The sequence below is a fragment of the Saccostrea echinata genome, unplaced genomic scaffold (assembly GCF_033153115.1).
Source record: "Saccostrea echinata isolate AGI-Se365-2 ecotype Australia unplaced genomic scaffold, CSIRO_AGI_Sech_v1 ptg000029l, whole genome shotgun sequence".
NCBI classification, from domain to species: Eukaryota; Metazoa; Mollusca; class Bivalvia; order Ostreida; family Ostreidae; genus Saccostrea; species Saccostrea echinata.
In genome coordinates, this window is record NW_026889778.1 from 21,727,396 (window position 1) to 21,753,347 (window position 25,952).

At 33.2% G+C, this 25,952-nt stretch overlaps 2 pseudogenes; one reads left to right on the forward strand and one right to left on the reverse strand.

The window, feature by feature from the left end:
- Positions 1-17,880: 17,880 nt before the first annotated feature.
- On the forward strand, positions 17,881-19,017 carry LOC133195098 (P2X purinoceptor 7-like; annotated as a pseudogene).
- A 1,265-nt stretch (positions 19,018-20,282) lies between these two features.
- Positions 20,283-23,343, reverse strand: LOC133195099 (uncharacterized; annotated as a pseudogene).
- Positions 23,344-25,952: the final 2,609 nt, after the last annotated feature.

Here is a 25,952-nt window from a genome sequence, read left to right on the forward strand (position 1 = left end):
AAAGGAACATCTAGTACCTTTCTTTCAAGGTGTTTTCAATTCTTATTAAATTTGGGAAAATTTATTCCAAAAGTGGATCACCTGTAAGCCTTTCAGCTTGACGGTCTACATGTGCAAAACCTATGAATCCTTTATGGTCAAACATAGAATCATGATATAAAGTGTTTATATCTTAATCACCTTATTTACTTCGAAAACCTTTTTAAATACTTAAATGCCTGTTTTTATGATTTTAAATTTTTCACTTAATATACCATATCATGATATCAAAGATTAAACTACCAAACCATATCTTTTTCAATGCTCCGTGGCTAATCTTATAATAAACTTTCAAAAGGTATATATTCCAAAACTGTATCATTCTAATGCCTATAGTTCAAATAGTCTACAAAATCAAAATTGAAGGATGGAATACAAAATATAAAATAAACACTTTTTCCCCAGGACGTCTTGCTTTAAAATAGGATAAATGTCAAATACTGGTTATGTTGATTCACGTCACTACTATAATACAATTCATTACAGCTTCACTACTGTTTCTGAAATCAATGATAACTTAACTTAGAAAAAGACTTCTTTATACAGAATCATCTCTATCGTCATGAAACATGCCTCTTATATCATTATAAAAAATATCTTGATTAAATGAACCATCTATCACCTTTAATTGAAGGTATTTTCAATTCTTTTAAATTTGAGAAAAACTATTCCAAAAATGGATCATCTGTATGATCTTGAGCATGACGGTCTCCATGTGCAAAATGTATGAATCATTTATGGTCAAACATATAATCATGAGAAGAAAAGGTTTATTTCTTAATGATGAAATGTATTGCAAACATTTTTTTTAATCTTTGAACGCTCTTTATAGGATTTCAAAATTTCCACTTAATCTGCCATATCATAATATCAGAGAGTAACCTGCCACACCTTATCTTCTTCAATGCTTTGACTCTCATCTTTTAATAAAATTAAAGAATGTTTACATCCCAAAATTAAATTATTCCTTTGCCTAACGATCAAAAAGTCAACAAAGTCAAATGGAATGCCTTCATATTTCTAATTGCACACAAAAAGAAAATGAACACATTCTTCCCCCAAAACCGTTCATGGCAGCTCAGTCGGTAGAGCGCTTGCTCCGTGATCGGAAGTTCGTGAGTTCGAATCTCGGCTGCGACTGACCTTAGTCGATAAAAAATGGGTAACAACTGTTCCTTCGCCATACGCTCGGCACTTTGAAGTGAAAGTCTCTGGTCCTTCGGTTGAGACCTTAAAAACTGAGGTCATGTCTCTCTACAGGTGTTGGCACGATAAAGATCCCTCACAGCTCAATAGCCCTGAGTGCCGAGTAAAAGGTCAAAATTTGAAGCAATTCACCGGTATATGTTGACTTCTCTAAATGAGTGAAAAATTCTCAAATGGGACTTAAAACAACAAACAATCAATCAATCTTCCCCAAAAAGTTTTGCTTTTATTTAAGGGATTTGTTAAAAAAAATGGTTATATTGATTCAAGTCAATACTGTACTACAATTCATTGAAATCTTCACTACTGTTTCAGAAATTAATTATAATCTAACATACATGTACAAGAGGACTTCTATATGCAAAGTCGCCTCTATTGTCATGGAACAAACCTCTAACATCATTCTTAAAAATTAACTTGATTAAAAGGAACATCTAGTACATTTCCTTCAATGTGTTTTCCATTCTTATTAAATTTGAGAAAAACTATTCCAAAAGTGGATCACCTGTAAGCCTTTCAGCTTGACGGTCTACATGTGCAAAACCTATGAATCCTTTATGGTCAAACATAGAATCATGATGTAAAGTGTTTATATCTTAATCACCTTATTTACTTCGAAAACCTTTTTAAATACTTAAATGCCTGTTTTTATGATTTTAAATTTTTCACTTAATCTACCATATCATGATATCAAAGATTAAACTACCAAACCATATCTTTTTCAATGCTTCGTTGCTAGACTTATAATAAACTTTCAAAAGGTATATATTCCAAAACTGTATCATTCTAATGCCTATAGTTCAAATAGTCTACAAAATCAAAATGGAAAGATGGAATACAAGAAATCAAATAAGCACTTTCTTCCCCAAGACGTCTTACTTTAATATAGAATAATTGCCAAATACTGGTTATGTTGCTTAAAGTCACTACTATAATACAATTCATAAGAGCTTCACTACTGCTTCTAAAATTAATGATAACTTAACTTAGAAGAAGACTTCTTAATACAGAATCGTCTCTATCGTCATTAAACATGCCTCTTACGTACACTTAACAAAACTTCTAAGTGTTCACTCTTATAAATGTAATTGTTTAAAAATTACATGATAGAATCGTCTGAAATTTTCAAATTTTTGTAACCAATATATCTCCTTAACAATCGTTAAAAGAAAATCAAATATCACCGATGGAAATCAATGTCCCATGACGAAGTTTAAAAACAAGAAACCGGTTCTTTGTGGCACGTGTTTTGTGTATTCGGCTACTTTTTGTGACCATTATCAATCTTTAACAACTGTTTTAATGAAAAAAAAACATAAAACATGGGCAGAATGTCCATTGAGAAAAGAGCGAGAGCCGTTGGAATGCTGGTATCTGGATCGTCCTTACGACAGGTTATGCTCACTTTCATCTTCATGTTTATTTGTCCTCGATATTACCTTTAAAAATTGACAACCAGTATCAAAAGTCATTTTAACTCTTTTTTTTCTACAGGTTGCGCATCATTTTCATCGACAACTTACAGCAATTCGTAAGCTTTGGGCAAAATTTAACCAATTCGTTAGTGTTCCGGATCTTCGTCGGAGGCCAAGATCTCGCGTCACAACAAGGGTTCAAGATCGTTACATGGTTCTGAACCATTTAAGAGACAGATTTAAGTCAGCAACTTTAACAGAACAGAAAGACGAATGGTACCAATGGACGTTCAATATCATCCCAGACAGTTTAAAACCGCCTAAAAGAGGTTCACTTACGTGCAAGACGTCCATGGAAGATTTGATTGTTGACCCAAAGGCATCGAGCTGCACGTCTTGCATGGGCCAGACGACACCTCAGACTTACTTGAGCAGACTGGGCAAATGTCCTATTTGTTAATAAAACTAAAATTAAGTTACGGAGTGCCGATGGCAGGAATAGAGTGTACCGCCGGCGAGGAGAACGTCATAGTGCGGCCTGTGTTGAAGAGATGGATAGATTTGGTGGTGGCGGAACTATCATGGTTTGGGGAGGAGTGTCGATGCACTCGAAAACTCCAACTATTCGTGTTATTGGTGGCCTAACAGCAGAGAGGTACCAAAATGACATTCTTAGACTTGTTCTTGTCCCGCATATTTCTGGTAACAGAGGCATGGTTTTGGCGCAGGATAATGCCCCCTGTCATAGCGCTAGAACAACCCAACAATTTCTGGCAACAAACAACATCCGTGTGATGCCCTGGCCTGCGAAATCCCCGGATCTGAATCCCATAGAACACATTTGGAACTTGGTCAAAAGAAATGTAAAAGCTCTCCCTCCTCCTCGCAATATCAACGATTTACAAAGATCCATACAGCAGGTGTGGCAGCAGATAGGTCAGCTTACTATTCAGAGATACATCGTATCAATGAGGAAACGATGTCTTGCTGTTATTAGAGCAAGAGGTGGTCATACTCCCTATTGATTGTATTATGTGAATTTTCATTCTGAGGGTACATCATTTTCTTGACGCTTTGCTTTAAAGTATGTCAAATTACTAGCATGAAGTTTATGCAACATGGAACTGAAATAAGTATCGTTAACTATGAATTAAAGAAATTACTTACTGTATTCATTTGTTCATTAAAACCAAGAAAACCTTGGGTGAACACTTCGAAGTTTAATTCAGTGTATATAGCTCCTTTTTTAAGATTTCAAAACATCCACTTAATTTACAATATCATAATATCAAGGCTGCCACACCATATCGTCTTGGTTTGTTAATAGTCTTGATATAAACTTGAAAATGATATATATTTCAAAACTGGATCATTACAATGCCTAAAGATCAGATCATCAAAAAAGTTAAAATGGAATGCCTACACATTTCTAATTGCACATAGAAATAAAATAAACACTTTCTTCTTAAAAAAATCTTGCTTTATTTTAGGAGATTTGTAAAGTAATGGCTGTATTGATTCAAGTCACCACTGTTATAAAATTAATTAAAATCTTCACTACAGTTTCAGAAATTAATTATAACCTAACTTCCAAGAGGACTTCTATTTGCAGAGTCGTTTCTGTTTTCAAAAAACAAACCTCTCACACCATTCTGAAAAATCAACTTCATTAAAAGGAACATCTAGTACCTTTCATTCAAGGTGTTTTCAATTCTTATTAAATTTGAGAGAGGCTATTCCAAATGGGGATCGCCTGTAGGACCTTGAGCGTGATGGTCTACATGTGTAAAATCTATGAATCCTTCATGGTCAAACATAGAATAATGATATAAAGTGTTTATATCTAAATGACCTGATACACGGCAAAAACCCTTTCTAAATACTTCAATGCTCTTTTTTATGATTTTAAATTTGTGACTTAGTCTACCATATCATGAATAACAAACATTAAGTTGCTAAACCATATCTTTTTCAATGCTTCGTGGCTAATCTTGTAAAAAAAACTTTCAAAAGGTACATATTCCAAAACTGGATCATTCTCATGCCTACAGTTCAAATAGTCTACAAAATCAAAATGGGAGGATGGAATACAAGAAATAATATAAACACTTTCTTCCCCATGACGTCTTGCTTTGATATTGGATAATTGTCAAATAATGGTTATGTTGATTCAAGTCACTACTGTAATGCAATTCATTAGAGCTTCACTACTTTTTCTGAAATCAATGATAACTTCACTTAGAAGAGGATTTCTATATGCAGAGTCGTCTCAATTATAACGAATCATGCCTCTTATATCATTTTGAAAAATTATCTTGATTAAATGGAAAATTTATCACCTTTAATTGAAGGTATTTTCAATTCTTACTAAATTTGAGAAAAAACTATTCCAAAAGTGGATCATCTGTAGGATCTTGAGCGTGACAGTCTACATGTGAAAAATCTAGCAATATTTATGGTCAAACATATAATCACGAGAAAAAGGGTTTCCATCTTATTGATGTAATGTATTGGAAACAGTTATTTTTCAATTCTTTAGCGCCTTTTTTTAAGATTTCAAATTTTCTTCTTAAGGAGGATCTCTTTTTGTTTCATGCTTTTGTTTCTAATAATAGACTCAATATCCAATAAAATAAAGCTCCAAAGTATTTAACTTTATTTTTTGGAAATATTTAAAATATTAAATTTATTTTGTAGAAACCCCTTAATTCTTTATTTTTAAAAGCCTTACGCTTTTATTTTCTGTTCAAAGTTTAATGTTATAAAATCTTGAAATGAAAACCAACAAAGTTATAAATGAAATCTACATAATTTTTATTTGAATCTACGATAATAGACAAAAGAAAAACTAAAACAGCGTTTTCGTGAGAAGAGCTGGATGGATTTCCTCCAAAATCTGAAAATAAATACAATATTAAAGGGTTAAAATGATGAAAAAAGAAATTGAATGAAATTGAAAAACTGACAAAAAATTTTACCATCGCAAAAATTTAGGTGTTAAAGATCCGTATAGAGAGTGGGCTCAAATATCTTGGTATTGGTTTTTATATATTTAATCTAATTCTTCTAAAACTTGCACAGGTATTGAAAAAAAAAAGAATTAAAAAGTACATGGCAAACTAGGACATGTAAAGAAGTTCGTATTGTATTGTTTTTAAATGAATTTAAGCAGAGACCCACACGTTTCTGGTTGAAGACATGTAAAGTGAATTCATAGTATTGAGAAAGGTAAATTTACTTACCGTTTTCATCCAACTTTTATGTACATGTATTATCCTGTGCTATGAATGACATGACACGTAAATAAGCGGGTTAAAGAGACTAGTATAACGAAATTCCTACTTCGTTCCAAATCTGCACGTTCTCCATACTAAACAGCTGATAATCAATGTTGATCAAACGTTTGAGTTAATATAATTCCACTTATTAATGAAGCGTTTTGGTGATTTCATGAAGAGTTTCAATTTCACCGGGTATAACCACACATGCGGGGCGTATACCTGTTGGAACAGAGTGTCTCCTCTAGGCGATGGGAATGTGAAACCTATGCTTTATCTGTTTTAATTTGCATTTTTGGATCTATTTCGCTGGAAAGCATATGCTTTTGTAGAGAAGCTTCAATTCAGGGCTTTATGGAAACGTTTGAGAGGATTTGACACGCAATGATCAAATATCATGGTGACAAGGCATTGGTTTATTATATTAACTTTTTATTACTTATAATCATATTGTATTTTAATAAATTATATTGTTTGTGAATAAATAATTCGAAATTGAATATATTGACAAACAATTCATGTTTAATGAAAGGCTACATTGGTCACTCTCGTCGCCTCGAGGGGATAGATTCCATTCACAATAGAGCAAGTATACATATCGCAAGTTGTGTCATACTTAGTGATTTATCTGTGTTCAGTGAATTTGTTTAGGACAGAATCAGTTCATTTCGGACCAAAACGGCGTTTCGAACCGAAGTACGCCATGTTGTGACGTTGTAGAGAGCCCCCTTAATCTACCATATCATAAAATCAAAGAGTAAGCTGCAATACCATATCTTCTTCAATGCTTTGAACCTCATCTTTTAATACAGTTTAAAAAATGTTTACATTCCAAAATTGAATCATTGCTTTGCCAAAAGATCAAATAGTAAACGAAGTCAAAATGGAATGCCTACTTATTTCTTATTGCACACAGATATAAAATGAAGATCTTCTTCCCCGAAAAGTCTTTCTTTCATTTAGGAGATTTGTAAAATAATGGTTATATAGATTCAAGTCACTACTGTAATACAATTCATTGAAATTTTCACTATTATTTCTGAAATTGATTATAACCTAACTTACAGTACCAACCAGACCAAACCTGACACAAAGCAGTCCCAGAGCAGTCCCGGGGACTGCTTTCTGGGACTGCTAAAGCAGTCCCACAGCGGTCCCAGAAAGCAGTCCCACAGCGGTCCCAGAGCAGTCCCAGAGCAGTCCCATAGCGGTCCCAGCAGTCCCAGCGGTCCCCGAAAGCAGTCCCAGAAAGCAGTCCCAGTGGGCGGTGTTAATTAATTTTCATGGGCGGAGCTTACTCAGAAATGAGATTACCAATAAACAATGTATCTATAAAAGGCAGTTGAAATTGATGATCATTTCTTTCTGAGTAGTATCAACAAATATTTACAATTCTTACACGACAGTCATTTCTGAACTGTTGAGAAAATTACAGTACGCGTATAGAAATAAATAATAATTATTGAACTAAGAAGACATTCACACCCATTCATAACATGAATATTTAAACACAATTATTTGGTATATTCATTTTTCACCGAAATAAATCAATGTTTTTATTTTCTGTGATTGATATTGGTTTTTGTATTTATTTATTTATATTTTTTTATATAGAAAATTGAATTTGAATTGTTTATTTTCTACCAGAATTAGCTTTAAATAGATCTTATAATTATAGAGCAAGGCCAGTTCCCATACTATACTCTGAATGCATTTTACTAAGTATTGAAGCTTTTGAAAAATTCTTTGATAAATTTTGCCGAGTATTATATTTCAGTCATGATTATTTTCAATGACTTGCCAATTTAATTATCATTAGATTCTCAGTTTTAAGTGTTTTATTATATAAATGTTCAAGTCTACATCTGTAAATCGAACCCTCAGATTATATTCAAAATTAATTAATTCCAAAATAAATTTATACACAATTATTGAAACAAAGATTTTTTGCAGTACATAGATTGAAATAATTGTCATTGTTGACCAGCGTGTTCAGTGATGTGTAACACTGATACCCAAGTAACATGCATTGACTTTCTGCTAATTATGACCAAAGGCGATTAAAACCTCAGGTGTTGACACCATTTTTCTACCATATTGTATTGCTTTTTATTAATCGGCCAGGTAAATACAAACAAAACAAAGAAGAAATAAGTCCCAATTCCCAATATTTTCAAATGTTTATTTTTTAAATAAATGTACTCTTTTAATAACTTGTTTATAAATTAAAAACTAATTCATATTAAATAAATCCCCCAATTGTTCACATTGTTTATGTGACAGAAGAATGGTAAAATAATTTTATTTCATGGTCATTTAATAAATTATTAGGTTTTATCTGAGGGCGGTAAAAAATAGCATGGAGTGCTCTTTTTAAGCACGGTATTAGCTTTTTCAATTAAGAAAAAAAAATCCAGTACAGTACGTCCCTCTAAATATCTTACTGAAATGACAAGTTTGTTTTTTGTTTGTTTGTTTTTTTAATAGTGCTAATGCAAAGTTTGCGTACATAACTTAATAGCGTTAATTTGTTAAATAGGCCTAGATATTTTTTAAATACCTGTATTGAAGTTTAATTCAAGGGATAAAAATAATCGCCTTACTTCCCTTTTTAACTACTTTCGTTTTTTAAAATTAATTCTAGACTACAATTGTGTAAAGAACAAGGTACGGTTTCAATACAAATCTTGCCCTGTGTTTTTCTTAAAAATAAAAGTGATGTAAAAAATCAAAACTCATGCTTTTTGAATTATTGAAATTCCATGCAGAAAGATCATACAAATCTTTTTTCTCACATGACCTTCCAAATGCTAATTGTGACGTCATAAACTTGTGCATTTTCCCGTATTTTCTCAAAAAGTTGCAGAAGACATCAATTTTCAATGAAATTTTCTTTCAGATAATATTGTCCACAGGCATCGCCCACAAAGATTTTGAGATATGTGATTTTTCAAAGAATTTTACAAAACATATCTAAAAATTAACGTGGGCGACGGCTGTGGACACTATTTTCTTAAGGATAATAACCCTTGAAATGTGTCATTTTGAGGCTTTTTCTGTTTAAAATAGAGAAATGCATCAAATTAATGACGTCATATATCCAGAATGGTATTCCATCATGCTATATTTTTTCCTAATTTATTACAGTCATATACTCAACTAATATATAAGCCAGTTTCCAAACTTTTTGAAAACATTAAATTTTTAGGGCACAATAAAGCTAAAACCATACCTTCTTCTTTACAGGTCCTGAAGACTTTTAGTAATTTCATGCATATCTATCTCTACTTATTTAAATTTTGTAAGAAATACTTGTTTTTTTTTTTTTTTTTTTTTTTTTTTTTTTATTTTTAATCTTAAACACCTCTCTGCAGAAAGTAAACAAAACAACAACAGGGAGCCTGCAAATTCAGAATACACAAGGGATAGAGCTATCTTGTCACTCAGAACCCTTTTCACGCATAAGTGAACAAAGCAGTCCCAGGGACTGCTGGATCTGCTTTCTAGAGCACTCCCACAGCAGTCCCAGAGCGGTCCCAAAGCAGTCCCAGGATTGCTCTCTGGGACTGCTTAGGTGTCAGGTTGGGTCAGGTTGGTACTGTACAAGAGGACTTCTATATGCAGAGTCGTCTCTATTGTCATGACACAGATCTCTCACATCATTCTGAAAAATTAACTTGATTAAAGTACCTTTCATTTAATGTATTTTCAATTTTTATCAAATTTAAGACAAACTATTCCAAAAGTGGATCACCTGAGAGCCCTTGAGCGTGACGGTCTACAAGTTCAAAATCTATGAATCCTTTATCCTCAAACATAGAAAAATGATATAAAGTGTTTATATTTTAATGACCTAATACACTGCAAAATACCTTTTTAAATACTTTTATGCCTGTTTTTATGATTTCAATTTTTTTTACTTAATCTACCATATCATGAATATCAAAAATTAAGCTGCCAAACCATATCTTTTTCAATGCTTTGTGGCTAATCTTTTAATAAACTTTCAAAAGGTATATATTCCAAAACTGGATCATTCTCATGCCTATAGTTCAAACAGTCTACAAAATCAAAATGGAAGGATTGAACACAAGAATAATATAAACACTTTCTTCCTCAAGACGTCTTGCTTTAACAACAAGATAATTGTCAAATAATGGTTATGTTGATTCAAGTCACTACTGTGATACAATCCATTACAGCTTCACTACTTTTTCTGAAATCAATGATAACTTAACTTAGAAAGGACTTCTTTATGCAGAGTCGTCTCTCTTGTCATGAAACATGCCTCTGATATCATTATGAAAAATTATCTTGATTAAATGAAACATCTAGCACCTTTAATTGAAGGTATTTTCAATTCTTATTAAATTTGAGAAAAACTATTCCAAAAGTGGATCATCTGTAGGATCTTGAGAATGACGGTCTACATGTGCAAAATCTAGCAATCATTTATGGTCAAATATATAATCATGAGAAAAGAAGGTTTCTATCTAATTGATGTAATGTATTGCAAACACCTTTTTTTAGTTCTTTAGTGCTCTTTTTAAGATGTCAAAATTTCTATTTAATCTACCATATCATAATATCAAAGAGTAACCTGCTATACAATATCTTCTTCAATGCTTTGAGCATCATCTTTTAATACAGTTAAAAATATTTACATTCCGAAATTGAATTATACCTTTGCTTAAAGATCAAATAGTCAACAGAGTCAAAATGGAATTCCTACATATTGCTAATTGCACACTGACACAAAATGAACACTTTCTTCCCCGAAACGTCTTGCTTTCATTTAGAAGATTTGTAAAATAATGGTTATATTGATTCAAGTCACTACGCAGCTATGTTAAGGCTGTCCGAAGACTTAAAATGCATTAAAAATATACATTTTATTTTGAGCTAGATTTCAATTTCAATTTGTCATCTATGTATGAATTTGCAGTCAATTTGTAATAAGTTTAATCGGGTATATAATAAAGCATTTTTGTTGATGTCACATGACTTTGTTGATCACGTGACGGACACTAATGAATTCTTAAATGTTGCACAAAAACCGCATCGGCACAAGTGCAAAACAAAATTCTTGTAAAAAGTTTGTTACATAAGTCAATTCATCGTGATCTCTGGTACATATAAAGTGCTGGGGACAAATCTGAATTTTACTTCTTAAGAAAATATTTCACGAGAAATTCAACTTACCCACAAAAGAGGGGGCATTTTCAACTCTTTATCGCAATTTGAACAAAATAGGTTAAATTACATACAATCCCCCAGCAAAATTCAGTTAGAGGGCATACTTCTCTTGTAGATTCACACAGAATATCTTCAATTTATCCTTATTAATCACTTGTGCCAGTCAAATATATACACGATTTATAATTTCTTACTCTGTCTACGGACGTGTAAGGGGAGCGTTTCACATTGAATTTTTTGTAATTGTTTCAATATGGGCATATCGGACAAGTGAAAGGAAAAGCGATATTAAAATACAAATGTTCAACATTACAAAAGCACACTGGAGCTAAAAAAAAAAAAAACAATCCCGACACTTGAATTAAACAACAATGCAAAAAAAATTCTACATGTCATGTGAAAGAAATGTAATTGTTTTGACACTTTCCCCGTGATGTCAACTCAGGTATGCAGTGACTTGACGTCATATACTATTATGACGTCATATCTTGGTAGTTCAGAGAAGTTACTACCGTTGGAACAGTTTGATATTTTACGGACAGCCTTATCCTAGCCGCGTACTGTAATACAATTCATTGAAATCTTTACTACTGTTTCTGAAATTAATTCTAACCTAACTTACAAGAGAACTTCTATATGCAAAGTCGTTTCTATTGTCCTGAAACAAACCTCTCACATCATACTAAAAAATTAACTTGATTAAAGGGCGCATCTATTACCTTTCTTTCAAGGTGTTTTCTATTCTTATTAAATTAGAGAAAAACTATTCCAAAAGTGGATCACCTGTAAGTCCTAGAACGTGACAGTCTACATGTGCAAAATCTATGAATCCTGTATGGTTTTTTGTTTGTTTGTATGTTGTTTAACATTACAGAATTTTTCACTCATATGGATACGCCACCACTTGCCGGTGGAGGGCTCCAAATTTTGTCCTATGCTCGGCACTTACGGCCATTAAGCAGTGAGAGGTCTTTTTCGTGCCAGCAACTACTGCGACACGGGACCTCGGTTTATACGATCTCATCCAAAGGACTGGTCTCCTCGTCCCATAGTGGGATTCGAACCCGCGACGTAAGGATCAACTCCTTACTCCTCGACTCTAGAGCGAATCCTTATGGTCAAACATATAATCATGATATAAAGTGTTTATGATTTAATGATCTAATATACTATGAAATATATGAAGATAACGAACAGTATTCAGGCTCAAAAGTCCATCAAACAATACAAAATAGGAGAAGAGCAAACACGGACCTCCAAACATCAGAGGTGGGATCAGGTGCCATGGAGGAATGAGCATAACTGCCAACCGGTCACACCTGCCCTGTACTATGAAAACCTTTTTAAAATACTTAAATTTCTTTTTTTATGATTTTCAAATTTTCACCTAATTTGCCATATATTGATATCAAAGATTAAGCTGCGGAACCATATCTTTTTCAATGATTTGTGGCTAATCTTTTAATAAACTTTCAAAAGATATATATTCCAAAACTGGATCATTCTCATGCCTTTAGTTTAAATAGTCTACAAAATCAAAATGGGAGAATGGAATACAAGAAATAATATAAACACTTTCTTCCCCATGACGTCTTGCTTTAACAACAGGTTAATTATCAAATAATGGTTATGTTGATTCAAGTCACTACTGTAATGCAATTCATTAGAGCTTCACTACTTTTTCTGAAATCAATGATAACTCCACTTAGAAGAGCATTTCCATATGCAGAGTCGTCTCAGTTGTAACGAATCATCCCTCTTATATCATTTTGAAAAATTATCTTGATTAAATGGAACATTTATAACCTTTAATTTGAAGGTATTTTTTTTTCTTACTAAAGTTGAGAAAAACTATTCCAAAAGTGGATCATCTGTAGGATCTTGAGCGTGACAGTCTACATGTGCAAAATCTAGCAATCTTTTATGGTCAAACATATAATCATGAGAAAAAAAGGTTTATATCTTAATGATGTAAAGTATTGAAAACAGTTATTTTTCAATTCTTTAGCGCCTTTTTTAAGATTTTAAATTTTCTTCTTAATCTACCATATCATAAAATCAAAGAGTAAGCTGCAACACCATATCTTCTTCAATGCTCTGAGCCTCATCTTTTAATACAGTTAAAAAATGTTTACATTCCAAAATTGAATCATTGCTTTGCCAAAAGATCAAATAGTCAACAAAGTCAAAATGGAATTCCTACTTATTTCTTATTGCACACAGATATAAAATGAAGACTTTCTTCCCCGAAAAGTCTTTATTTCATTTAGGAGATTTGTAAAATAATGGTTATATTGATTCAAGTCACTACTGTAATACAATTCATTGAAATTTTCATTATTATTTCTGAAATTGATTATAACCTAACTTACAAGAGGACTTCTATATGCAGAGTCGTCTCTATTGTCATGACACAGATCTCTCACATCATTCTGAAAAATTAACTTGATTAAAGTACCTTTCATTTAATGTATTTTCAATTTTTATCAAATTTAAGACAAACTATTCCAAAAGTGGATCACCTGAGAGCCCTTGAGCGTGACGGTCTACAAGTTCAAAATCTATGAATCCTTTATCCTCAAACATAGAAAAATGATATAAAGTGTTTATATTTTAATGACCTAATACACTGCAAAATACCTTTTTAAATACTTTTATGCCTGTTTTTATGATTTCAATTTTTTTTTACTTAATCTACCATATCATGAATATCAAAAATTAAGCTGCCAAACCATATCTTTTTCAATGCTTTGTGGCTAATCTTTTAATAAACTTTCAAAAGGTATATATTCCAAAACTGGATCATTCTCATGCCTATAGTTCAAACAGTCTACAAAATCAAAATGGAAGGATTGAACACAAGAATAATATAAACACTTTCTTCCTCAAGACGTCTTGCTTTAACAACAAGATAATTGTCAAATAATGGTTATGTTGATTCAAGTCACTACTGTAATACAATCCATTACAGCTTCACTACTTTTTCTGAAATCAATGATAACTTAACTTAGAAAGGACTTCTTTATGCAGAGTCGTCTCTCTTGTCATGAAACATGCCTCTGATATCATTATGAAAAATTATCTTGATTAAATGAAACATCTAGCACCTTTAATTGAAGGTATTTTCAATTCTTATTAAATTTGAGAAAAACTATTCCAAAAGTGGATCATCTGTAGGATCTTGAGAATGACGGTCTACATGTGCAAAATCTAGCAATCATTTATGGTCAAATATATAATCATGAGAAAAGAAGGTTTCTATCTAATTGATGTAATGTATTGCAAACACCTTTTTTTCATTCTCTAAAGCTCTTTTTAAGATGTCAAAATTTCCACTTAATCTACCATATCATAATATCAAAGAGTAACCTGCCATACAATATTTTCTTCAATGCTTTGAGCATCTTCTTTTAATACAGTTAAAAATGTTTACATTCCGAAATTGAATTATACCTTTGCTTAAAGATCAAATAGTCAACAGAGTCAAAATGGAATTCCTACATATTGCTAATTGCACACTGAAAAAAAATGAACACTTTCTTCCTCGAAAAGTCTTGCTTTTATTTAGAAGATTTGTAAAATAATGGTTATATTGATTCAAGTCACTACTGTAACACAATTCATTGAAATCTTCACTACTGTTTCTGAAATTAATTATAACCTAACTTACAAGAGAACTTCTATATGCAAAGTCGTTTCTATTGTCCTGAAACAAACCTCTCACATCATACTAAAAAATTAACTTGATTAAAGGGCGCATCTATTACCTTTCATTCAAGGTGTTTCTATTTTTATTAAATTAGAGAAAAACTATTCCAAAAGTGGATCACCTGTAAGCCCTAGAGCGTGACAGTCTACATGTGCAAAATCTATGAATCCTGTATGGTTTGTTTGTTTATTGTTTAACATTCCTCTCGAGAATTTTTCACTCATTTGGAGACCTTACCACTTGCCGTTGGAGAGATACAAAGTTTGACCTATACTCGGCACTCTGCAGTACAGTTAAGGTGCCAGATGGAAATATCGGCGAATTTTTTCTATAGAAAATGCATTCTTTACAAAAAATGGACCATTCTTTTTAGGATTTTACTATTACCGGACAAATATATGATTGAAAACTACATGTTGAGGACGATTAGATTTCGTATTTAGATTTGTCACGTAAAGTGGCAGTCACGTGATTTTAGAAAATTTACTTGCAGTATTGAGGTCATCTATAAATTTCAATATTGCAAGGGCATGACCAAATTAAATATCTAAGTTTAATTTATAATTATTTTCAAATTCTTTGTAGTTTGTGAAAAGTGCTGCGAACCTATACAGATTCTACTATCTAATTGCTAAAATTACATTTGTTAGACCGTATGTTGAATATTTTGCTGGTCAAGTACATTAAATATAGATATAATTAATTCATTTGCAAGACTTCATCAGGTTCGCAGCACTTTTCAAATATCTTCATACTTCATGTGTTTATGTGTAAAAACTTGTCATAATTCATTGAGGGTAAGCCCTTGCAATATATCGATTTATTCCGACCCTTCTATTACCCTTAAATGAATCTGCATACAAATATACGGCAGTATCACTTGTATAGGGAAAGTACGGGAAGTATAGGAATAAAATCATAAAATAGACATCGCATCCAAGTTAATGACCTTTTATATATCTGCAAATAATATTTCATTTAATTACAAAATACATTTTTCATTGTATAACGTATAACTTGATCCGCCTCTCACTGCATACAAACTGCGTCAAATTTTACGATATGACGTCACATTGACAAGTGCATTGCGATCAGTGAATTGCTTATATATTGCTGTGTGGGATTTAACCAACGTCAAAAATACAAGCAATAGTAAGTATTTATGTAGTTTAAAGCTATCCAACAGTTTAAAATAGCAAATCATTTCATTTTGTGGTAATTTGAAGAACATATATTTTTGTGTGATGTCAAAGTAAGCATTTCCCGAATAAATTAGGCCCCGCCTTCTTACTGTAGCCTTAACTGTGCTGCATCATGGTCATTGTGCAGCGAGGGACCTTTTTCACTCCAACACCTACTGTGATACATGATCCCAGTTTATAAGGTCTTATTCGAAGGACCGGTCTCCACGTCCTACAGTGGGATTCGAACCCACAACGTAAGGATCAACTCCTTACTCCGAGACTCTAGAGGGAATCCTTTATGGTCAAACATATAATCATGACATAAAGTGTTTACATTTTAGTGACTAATATGCTGCGAAAACCTTTTTAAATACTTAAATGCCCATTTTTATGATTTTAAATTTTACACTTAATCTACCATATCATGAAATCAAAGATTAACCTGCCAAACCATATCTTTTTCAATGCCTCGTGACTAATCTTTCAATAAATTTTCAGAAGGTATATATTCCAAAACTAGATCATTCGAATGCCTATAGCTCAAATAGTCTACAAAATTAAAATGAAAGCATGAAACACAAGAAATAATGTAAACACTTTCTTCCTCAAGACGTCTTGCTTTAATATAAAATATATGTAAAATAATCGTTATGTTTATTCAACTAACTACTGTAATACAATTCATTAGGGCTTCACTACTTTTTCTGAAATCAATGATAACTTAACTTAGAAGAGGACTTCTTTATGCAGAGTCGTCTCTCTTGTCATGAAACATGCCTCTGATATCATTTTGAAAAATTACCTTGATTAATTGAAACATCTAGCACCTTTAATTGAAGGTGTTTTCAATTCTATTAAATTTGAGAAAAACTATTCCAAACTTGGATCATCTGTATGATCTTGAGCGTGACGGTCTACAAGTGCAAAATCTAGCAATCATTTATGGTCAAACATATAATCATGAGAAAAGAAGGTTTCTATCTTATTAATGTATTGTATTGCAAACACCTTTTTAAATTCTTTAGTGCTCTTTTTAAGATGTCAAAATTTCCACTTAATCTACCATATCATAATATCAAAGAGTAACCTGTCATACAATATCTTCTTCAATGCTTTGAGCATCTTCTTTTAATACAGTTAAAAATGTTTACATTCCGAAATTGAATCATACTTTGCTTAAAGATCAAATAGTCAACAAAGTCAAAATGGAATGCCTACATATTTCTAATTGTACACAGAAATAAAATGAACACTTTCGTCCCCGAAAAGTCTTGCTTTCATTTAGGAGATTTGTAAAAAAAAAAATTGTTATATTGATTCAAGTCACTATTGTAATACAATTCATTGAAATCTTCACTACTGTTTCTGAAATTAATTATAACCTAACTTTCAAGGGGACTTCTATATACAGAGTCGTCTCTATTGTCATGACACAGATCTCTCACATCATTCTATAAAATTAACTTGATTAAAGGGAGCATGCATTACCTTTCATTCAAGGTGTTTTCTATTCTTATTAAATTTGAGAAAAACTATTCCAAAAGTGGATCACCTGTAAGTCCTAGAGCGTGACAGTCTTCATGTGCAAAATGTATGAATCCTTAAAGTTGTTTGGTCCGAATATCTCGACATTTATCCTACAAAATTTTACCCGACTGTATTTTTATAAAAAGGTGTTTAATATTTGCTTAAATTATGTTTAAATTCATTGGATTTATCATTTGTCACGAACCTGTTTGTATTTCGTGGCATAAATAATCTGTTTACAAACGGAAGAATGGCATTACATCATGCATATTCAACGTAAGAGATGTTCCGATAGAAATCACGTGATCTTTCGGAAGGCTGAAGAAATGGTAGAGGAGGTGAGCTACATGCGTTTGTTTACAGAATTTGTATAGATTTAAAAGCCATAATAATACTATGCAAGGTATTTGGAGGTTATATTTACATTGTATTTACTTTACTTTGAATTCAGAAAGCATAGAGACTATTAATCAATACTATTAATACTATAGAGACTATTAATCAATACTATTAAACAACATGAAGTAAGCGCGCTAAATTCAAACAGGCCCCAAAGGTGTTATATCTTGCGTTTACAAAATAGGAATTTTAAAAAGACGTAGAGACTATTTATATACTGTATATTTTATGCATATGTATTTTAATATATATAAATACATATATGTCTTAAAAAGTAGCCATGTCCGGTGAGAGGCAGGGAAAGAGGCAGGGGAAGAGGCAGGGGTAGAGGTCGGGGAAGACAAGAAAAAAGGAGGGATGAGCTGGCTCTCTGACACACCCAGAACAGAACTAATGTGGCAAAGGTAAAAAATTTTCCTCCTACATCAATAAGATTATCTATTGTTTTTAAAACTACTTCTGTTTTCTTCAGACACATGTACGAAACCTCTCCCATGAACAATGCCAGAATTTACTGGTTGGCATTGCAGCAAGATCTCCAAGTCTGATTTTTGATCTGGTGGATGAGTCCACAGGATCCAATAACCAGCAATCCAGTTTGTCTTGGTGCACATGCATCAGATGCAGAGAAATGCCAACAGACAAAGAAGAAGTCTGTTGAGGAAGGCAACCTCAACATTGCACAACTCTGTTGTTTTTTAATGAATTTGTTGAGTTCTTCTTCCTTTAAAATATGTATAGATATGTTTTCATGTTATTTATAATTTTAGGATTTTCAGGTGCTGGTTTTGGACGAAGCAGTGTTAGCCCTAGCCCGTTTTTATCGGGAGGATGTATTGGCGTTGCCTAGTGATGATGTCTACAATAGAGGGAACAGGTATGCTGCCTACATTCAGTACATTCTGTGGACGTACGGCTGGTGAAAGTAATTCCTAGTTGCTGTCTATGGAAAAACAGAGATAAGTTACCAGAGCCATCGGGACAGTATGTTGGTTTTGTGCCAGGTCGACTAGGTTGAATTTTTATGTCAATCTTTATGATGTTTTTCCATCCAAGTTTTTGATATTTTTCCATGCAATTAAAACTACCTACCCTTATGTTTTATTTTCTACAACGTACCATATTTTAAACCAGATATAGGGACCAGAAACACATATCTATAAGGTTGAAATTTGAATAAAAGTTCTTAATTCACATTACTCATTAATCTAAATTTCTAATACATGTACATACATACTGTACAATCTTTCAGAATAAACAAACATGTCTACATGATATCTTGTAAAATACATTTACAGTAAAAAAAAAAGTGTTTCCAAAAGATTTGCAATGAATAAACACTGCAAGTGAATCCTCCTTTGAGAGAATTAGCAAATGCAAGTTACTTGACTAATGGTACTGCATAAAATGGAGTAAGGCCATTCCAAGTTTTTTTATGTTTAGCGTTATTTGAGATTTACTAATTTTCCCAATATAATATTATTAACTTAAATGATGAAGTTTAAATAATTACCGTGGGTAAATACACAATACTAGGAGAATTCAGAGTCATTTTTGTGAGCATTTTCAATTATTCAAGGCCTGATTTCCAGAACCTGAGGATCAGACTTCGTTAACGTAACTTAGATTAACAAAAGATTCAGTCACTGGACACAATGAATTCTGTTTAGATACAAAATGTCAATATAACTAATTAAATCTGAACTTTTTCTTAACAACAAGTTCTGATGTAGGGGGTGGCATCTTTGGAGCAATGGTGGAAGACAAACGTTTTGGGTCCCGTAAAGGCAAATCAGCACTATGATGCATTCCCCGAAGGTCTTCCAAGCGCAGTTTCAGAATTCTGTGAAATAATTCATTTATATGTTCATGTCTTCCTGCATTTTCTTTCAACCACAGTCCACCTTCTTGACTTTTTGGAGAAATTCTTTGATACCTGCATCAGAAAAGTGCACAAATTACAAAGAGGGGGAGTTACCAGTATTTCACCAACAAGAGATTGGAAAGAATTTCATTGATTTTTATGCCCCAATAATTGAAGATTTGGGGGTGTATAGTCTTTGCCCTGTCCATCTGTCTATCTGTTTGTCAGCAAAACCTCTAACCATGCCCATAACTTTTGATTGGTTGGAGCTATGGCTCTAATGTTTCACATGTGCATTCATTGTGACAAGACGTGTATTTATTTTGACAAGTCCTTTCCTTGGGTTTAAATATTTTGACCTGATAGTTTGACCCACTTTTAAAAAAAACTCTGTATAGGTGTTTGCAATCTTACAACAATGCCAGAAATATTTACAACATCTTGGCTCCAGATAAACAGATCCTTTCATGTTTTCTCTTGACCAGCCTAAAAAAAAGACACAATTATACTCAAATGCAAAACAAGGCTAGGCAGTTCCCTTTGAAATAACACTAGTGATGCAATTCATGCTTTGCTTACTGCAACAATTTTCTTTCCCAAATTCTTTGCAGCGTGCCAAATATCATGAAAATGTTTTATATTGGAATACTGTCTCTCTAAAAAAAAAAAAAGGAAAAGACAAAGTTTAATAAATTTAGGTGTGATTTTAAACATAATTTTATGAAACAATTCACGATTTTTTCCCCTATATCTTACTTTATGAAAAAAAAGCCTTACTCATCAAAGCACCAATTTGCAGATGTGCATCTGTAACCACTTCTGTGACATGCAAATTTGTTTTAATATCTTTTAATGCTCTTTGAAAACCAGCCTTCTCTAAATTGGTACTTTTTTCTCTGTTTCTCTCTTGTCTAGTGTTTCCAATGCAACAATTTTCTTTGTGTTGTTCTCCACCATGGTATATGTACAGTACTGGGCACAGTGCCCAGGGCTGTTCATGCGACCATCTCCTAAAAGATATATTTCTATGAAGGTCTCCATATATGGCTAGAATTGGATTTTGTTATCAACTGAAATACTAAACTAGAGGTGCTCTCAGGAAAAAATTCACAAAATAAGTATATATCATTATTGCAATGTCCATGTTTTGCTATATATTGGAAACCTCTAATATCTGTCCAATCAGAGTATAAACTAGAGGTACAGTGAGCACTGAGCTCACTAAATGATACCCCCCTTCCATATGATTATAATGGCTAATTCCATGTTTTGCTCTGGGAGATCCGAAATAAGTGTCAGATCAAAGAATAAAATAGGAGGTGCACAATGGAATTATATAATAAAGAATCTGTGAAAATATCATTAAATTTTATTCAGTGGTATAGGAGGAGTTGCGGATTATAGATGGGTACCCTTCAATATTATAGAAAGAATGGTAGTGTCCATGTTTTGCTTACGGGAACTTTTATATGTGTCCGATCAAAAAGTAAAATAAGATTTCACAATGGCATTATGTAAGAAAGATTCTGTAAAGTTTCATTAAATTTCATTCAGTGGTATAAGATGAGTTGCTGATAAGAGATGGGTACCCCAAAGCCTAACAGACGGACGGACGGACATACAGAGACGGATGGATGTACAGACTGAAGGATGGACATCCCGAACACTATATACCCTCCCACTTTTCAAGCGGGGGGTATAATAAGAGGTGCACAATGGCACTGTAGTATTGATTTTGTGAACCTATTATCAACTTTTTCAGTATAGGATGAATGGAAAAAACAAATGGGTACCTCCAAGTGTAAAGGATGTGTTGACATACAGGTGGACATCCCAACAATAAATATCCCCCACTTTTTAAGGGTAGGATAAAAAAGGGAAATTTTTGAAACTTCATGATTGAAGTTTAAATCTTAAAGTTAAAATTGTTATTACAAGATTCCTAAGAAATAATAATATATTTACCAAGAAGAACAACATTATTGTCAGCTAATTCTGATCTAACTGCATCCAGGTGTTCTTCCCAAATTTCATCTATGGCAGGGACCAGATATGTTCTTTGAATCCTTGTGAAGGATGACTGGCTTGGGAAATGAAGTTTCATGAACTTTGCCATCATTGCCACCTTACTGAAGTTGTTCCCTGATGACAGTATGGCAGCAGACAGAATAAGGTCACTAGTCACCACTATGGGGTCCCTTGTTCAGCAATGGTTGGCAGCACCATCTATCCTTTACATGTTTCTTGCTGCACATCTGTAAATATGAACAAATATAGAAGTTTGATCGTTCATCAAAAATTCACAAGCATGAATGTAGCAATTTTTCCTCATCAAGTATAAAATTAAATATATAGCTAAATACTTTCTAAAGATGGCTTCTTACCCAGACAATGAACAAGGCTGATGCTTTGTACTGGGTAGATATCTTCACAGTCTCAGTGCTACCTTTCACAAGACACTTGTCTTCAATCTTTGTTTTGGCCAGCACCACCAACTGCTCCTCAAAGGCAATGACTTTCTCAGAATCTTATACACATGATGAATCTTCAATCGATAAAACTTGGGTTATGCCTGGACCAGTAAAGCTCTCTGTATCCTCCTCATCTTCCTTCTCTCCCCCAAACACAATATCTCCCCCTGCTACATCCTCAACATCTGTGTTCTGAACTTCCCTAGTGTTATGTTTAAAATCTATTTCTCATTTCATATAGAAATTTCTTATGTAGAAGCATATTTTTTATTATGGACCTTTATATGACAAAAGTAAAATAAACTTTGTTTACAAGTGCAATAATTAACAAGTGAATCTCTAGATTTCTACAAATAATCTGAAACTTGTAATGCACTGAGTTTCAAATCAATCTTCAAAATAATAAACAAACAACATACGTTACGAATCATATATTTACCCCCTTACCCTAATCTTTAATATGCTTTAGGTTAAATGAATACATTGAACTTTACACACCAAAACCAATGAACCTTTTTGACCTTGACCTCAATTTAGTAAGGTCATCTATGTACTACAGTACACTTTGAAGTTAGGTGACAGTGAAGCAAACACTGTAAAAGATATTGATCAGATTATATTTGCTATAAAAACCAGGTGACCTTTAAATTCGGCACCGTATTAAATTTTCTTTTATTTACCAAGTTATACATCTCAAATACTAGTGTTACCAAAAGATTGCGGAATTAATTCTTTTAACAGACAATTTCTCAATCCCGATAATAAACCTAACAGTTCGCATTGCTTAACGGCGGCCTTCACTTAGGTCTACGACGTCCAGTTCCTGACTTTCAGTTTGTCTTCATTTTTTGTTGGTCTACAAAACGCCTCTTCTATCGGATAACCAGTCAAGCCATCTACAAACCTTTCAACTAAGGTTAAACCTGTGTCCGAGATTTATTTTTCTGTTTTTCAATCGTTTACATCTCTTTCATTGTATGGACAGGAGTCATATCCCGCTCAACAGAGTACTGCTTAATAATTTGGTGCTCCACATTATCGCCAAACGTCACCATTTTTGACAATTTCTAATTAAAAGTGCTTTGGCTTATAACGTAATATATTTGTCATTTACGATGTCAAATTAATGAATTTTTATACATGAGTACACCAGAATAAAGAATATTTATGGAGGTAAATATTGTGACATCATATTTCCGTTTGACCTGGTAATGAAGAAAACTTCATTGACAATGCTACTTTTAAAAGTCAAAAAAATTGCCGTGCGCCGATCCCCGATATTTAACACACTTTAAATACTGATTTTAAATACTTATGACATCCCAAGCCTAAAACATTTTGTCAAAATATCGAAAATATCATTTTCCAACAACGTGCAAAAAATTATTAGTTTTGGTCGAATAGTTTCTGAAATATTCAAAAAGTTCCCGTTTTTATGGGACAACCCTCTTATATCTAAAATAAAAGCTAATTGATTCAAATCTCCTATTGTAATACAATTCATTGAAAGTTTAACTACTGTTTCTTAAATTAACTATAAACTAACTTAATTAGAAAAGGACTTGTGACGCTACATATTGTCGTTTTGTACATATTGTCATCGGAGACAATATGTACCTACCCTCACTGCACATGTTGTCGTCCCATGCACAGATATAAGGTAGCTAAAAGGGTTTATTTTGAAAAGGAACATTTGTGTACTATTAAGGGATGTGTTGTTTGAATCTAAAGGGCTTCTATGTCATCCTTGTTATAATAAAAAATGGCACGAAAATCACGAGTGCTCCATACCCTCTTAGGCCTCTATCAAAAAACGGCACAAAAATCACGAATGTTGCATATACTCTATGAAAATTGTTGCATATCCTCCATCAAAATATGGAAGGAAAATCACAAATGTTCCGTACCCTAAGTCAATTGGTAAAGTTTAAGGCTGACTGGACTTAAGGGAAAGAAAATTATGCACCGAACAAAGATTTTAAACAGAGAGGCTCTTTTTTACCTAGACCTAGAAACTTCGTTCAAGGTCACAGCACAGCACTCTGTGAGTGAAGTATGAGCCATATTGGACCAAGGGGAGAGAAGATATGCTCCGGACAAGGATTTTTCATATAATTCTGCAATGACCTTAACCTTAGACCTAGAAACATGGTTCAAAGTCACTGCACACCCTTTACCCAAAGGCACTCTGTGGGTGAAGTATGAGCCAGATTGGGCCAAGGAGAGAGTAGACATGCTCCGGACAAGAATTTAAAAAGAGAGGCTATTTTGGACCTTGACCTAGAAACTTTGTTCAAGGTCACTGCACATCCATTGACCAGTGGCACTCTGTGAGTGAAGTATGAGCCACATTGGAAAGAGGAGAGAATATGCTCTGGAAAAGGATTTTTCATATAATTCTGCTATGACCTTAACCTTAGACCTAAAACATGGTTCAAGGTCACTGCACACCCTTTACCCAAAGACTCTATGTGGGTGAAGTACAAGTCAGATTGGGCCAAGGAGAGAGAAGATATGCACCGGACGGACAGACGGACGAGCGTACAGACTGATCACTATAGGGCGCCCGCAGAGCGGGTCCCTAATAAAGTTGTTACCGATTGCCACCATCTGTCGTCAGTGTTTGCCGAGTTAACATCCATCTGCTTTTCAAGACAGCCAAAACATCTTGACCAACCAAAATCAAGCGCTCGAAGCACTCTTATTTAACAACACACACTATCCACATTTCGATTATGCCGAAAAGAGTCTACATTTATTATATACAACAAGAAATGTGACCGTGGAGTAGAAGTATCAATTATAAAAGGTCAGTTTGACCAAATTTTCTTGAACGACGATTGAAATTTAACTTTATTCTGTTCTTATTTTGTTTTAATAAGAAATCATAGTTTTATATTCTAAAGAAAAATAGTTAATGGTATGATCAAAACGGGAAACCACCAAACGTAAGTAAATTAACGTAATAAATTGTCAAAAATATGATAAAAATCAGGTCTCTGTCATAGCAAAAAACAACTTTGCCGTCTGTCGTCCCAGTTGCATCGGCAGTCCCAGTTGCCGGTAATACGGTGTGAAGACATTTTTGTGAGAATTTTCAATTACTGAAAAGCTAATTTCGGAACCTGAGGATCGGACTAGCTTAATTTAGTAAATCTACCATATCATGATATCAAAGATTAAGCTGTCACACAATATCAACTTCTTCAACGCAAGTGAGTTAAGGATAAGTATAGACGTTTCTATGAAAATGTACTAATCAAAACGCATAAGGGCTATACTTATTATAAAGAAAAGGTTAAAACTTATTTTCTAATGCAAACTTGGTACCCGCGACAAGTGATATCCAGTACACATTATGACGTCATTGCTCTCTACTACACAAAGTTATAAAGAACATCAACAATACAGCTTCGGCGCAAGGGCATATCCTATTTATTTTTACAGAAAAAGGGTCTAACTAGAAGCAGAATATTCCAAGGATTTGCGATATTGCTACACTAATGTCGACAGATCAATTGTTTAGTTACTATTTGTAAAGTTTTGCGTGGAAACAGGGTAAAAATTCACAGTCCCGTATAAGTTTCCTCAAATTTTTATCAATCAAGAAAGTGTATAGGATTTGTGCAGCACTTTTATTAATCTTTAGAATATTCTTCGTAGA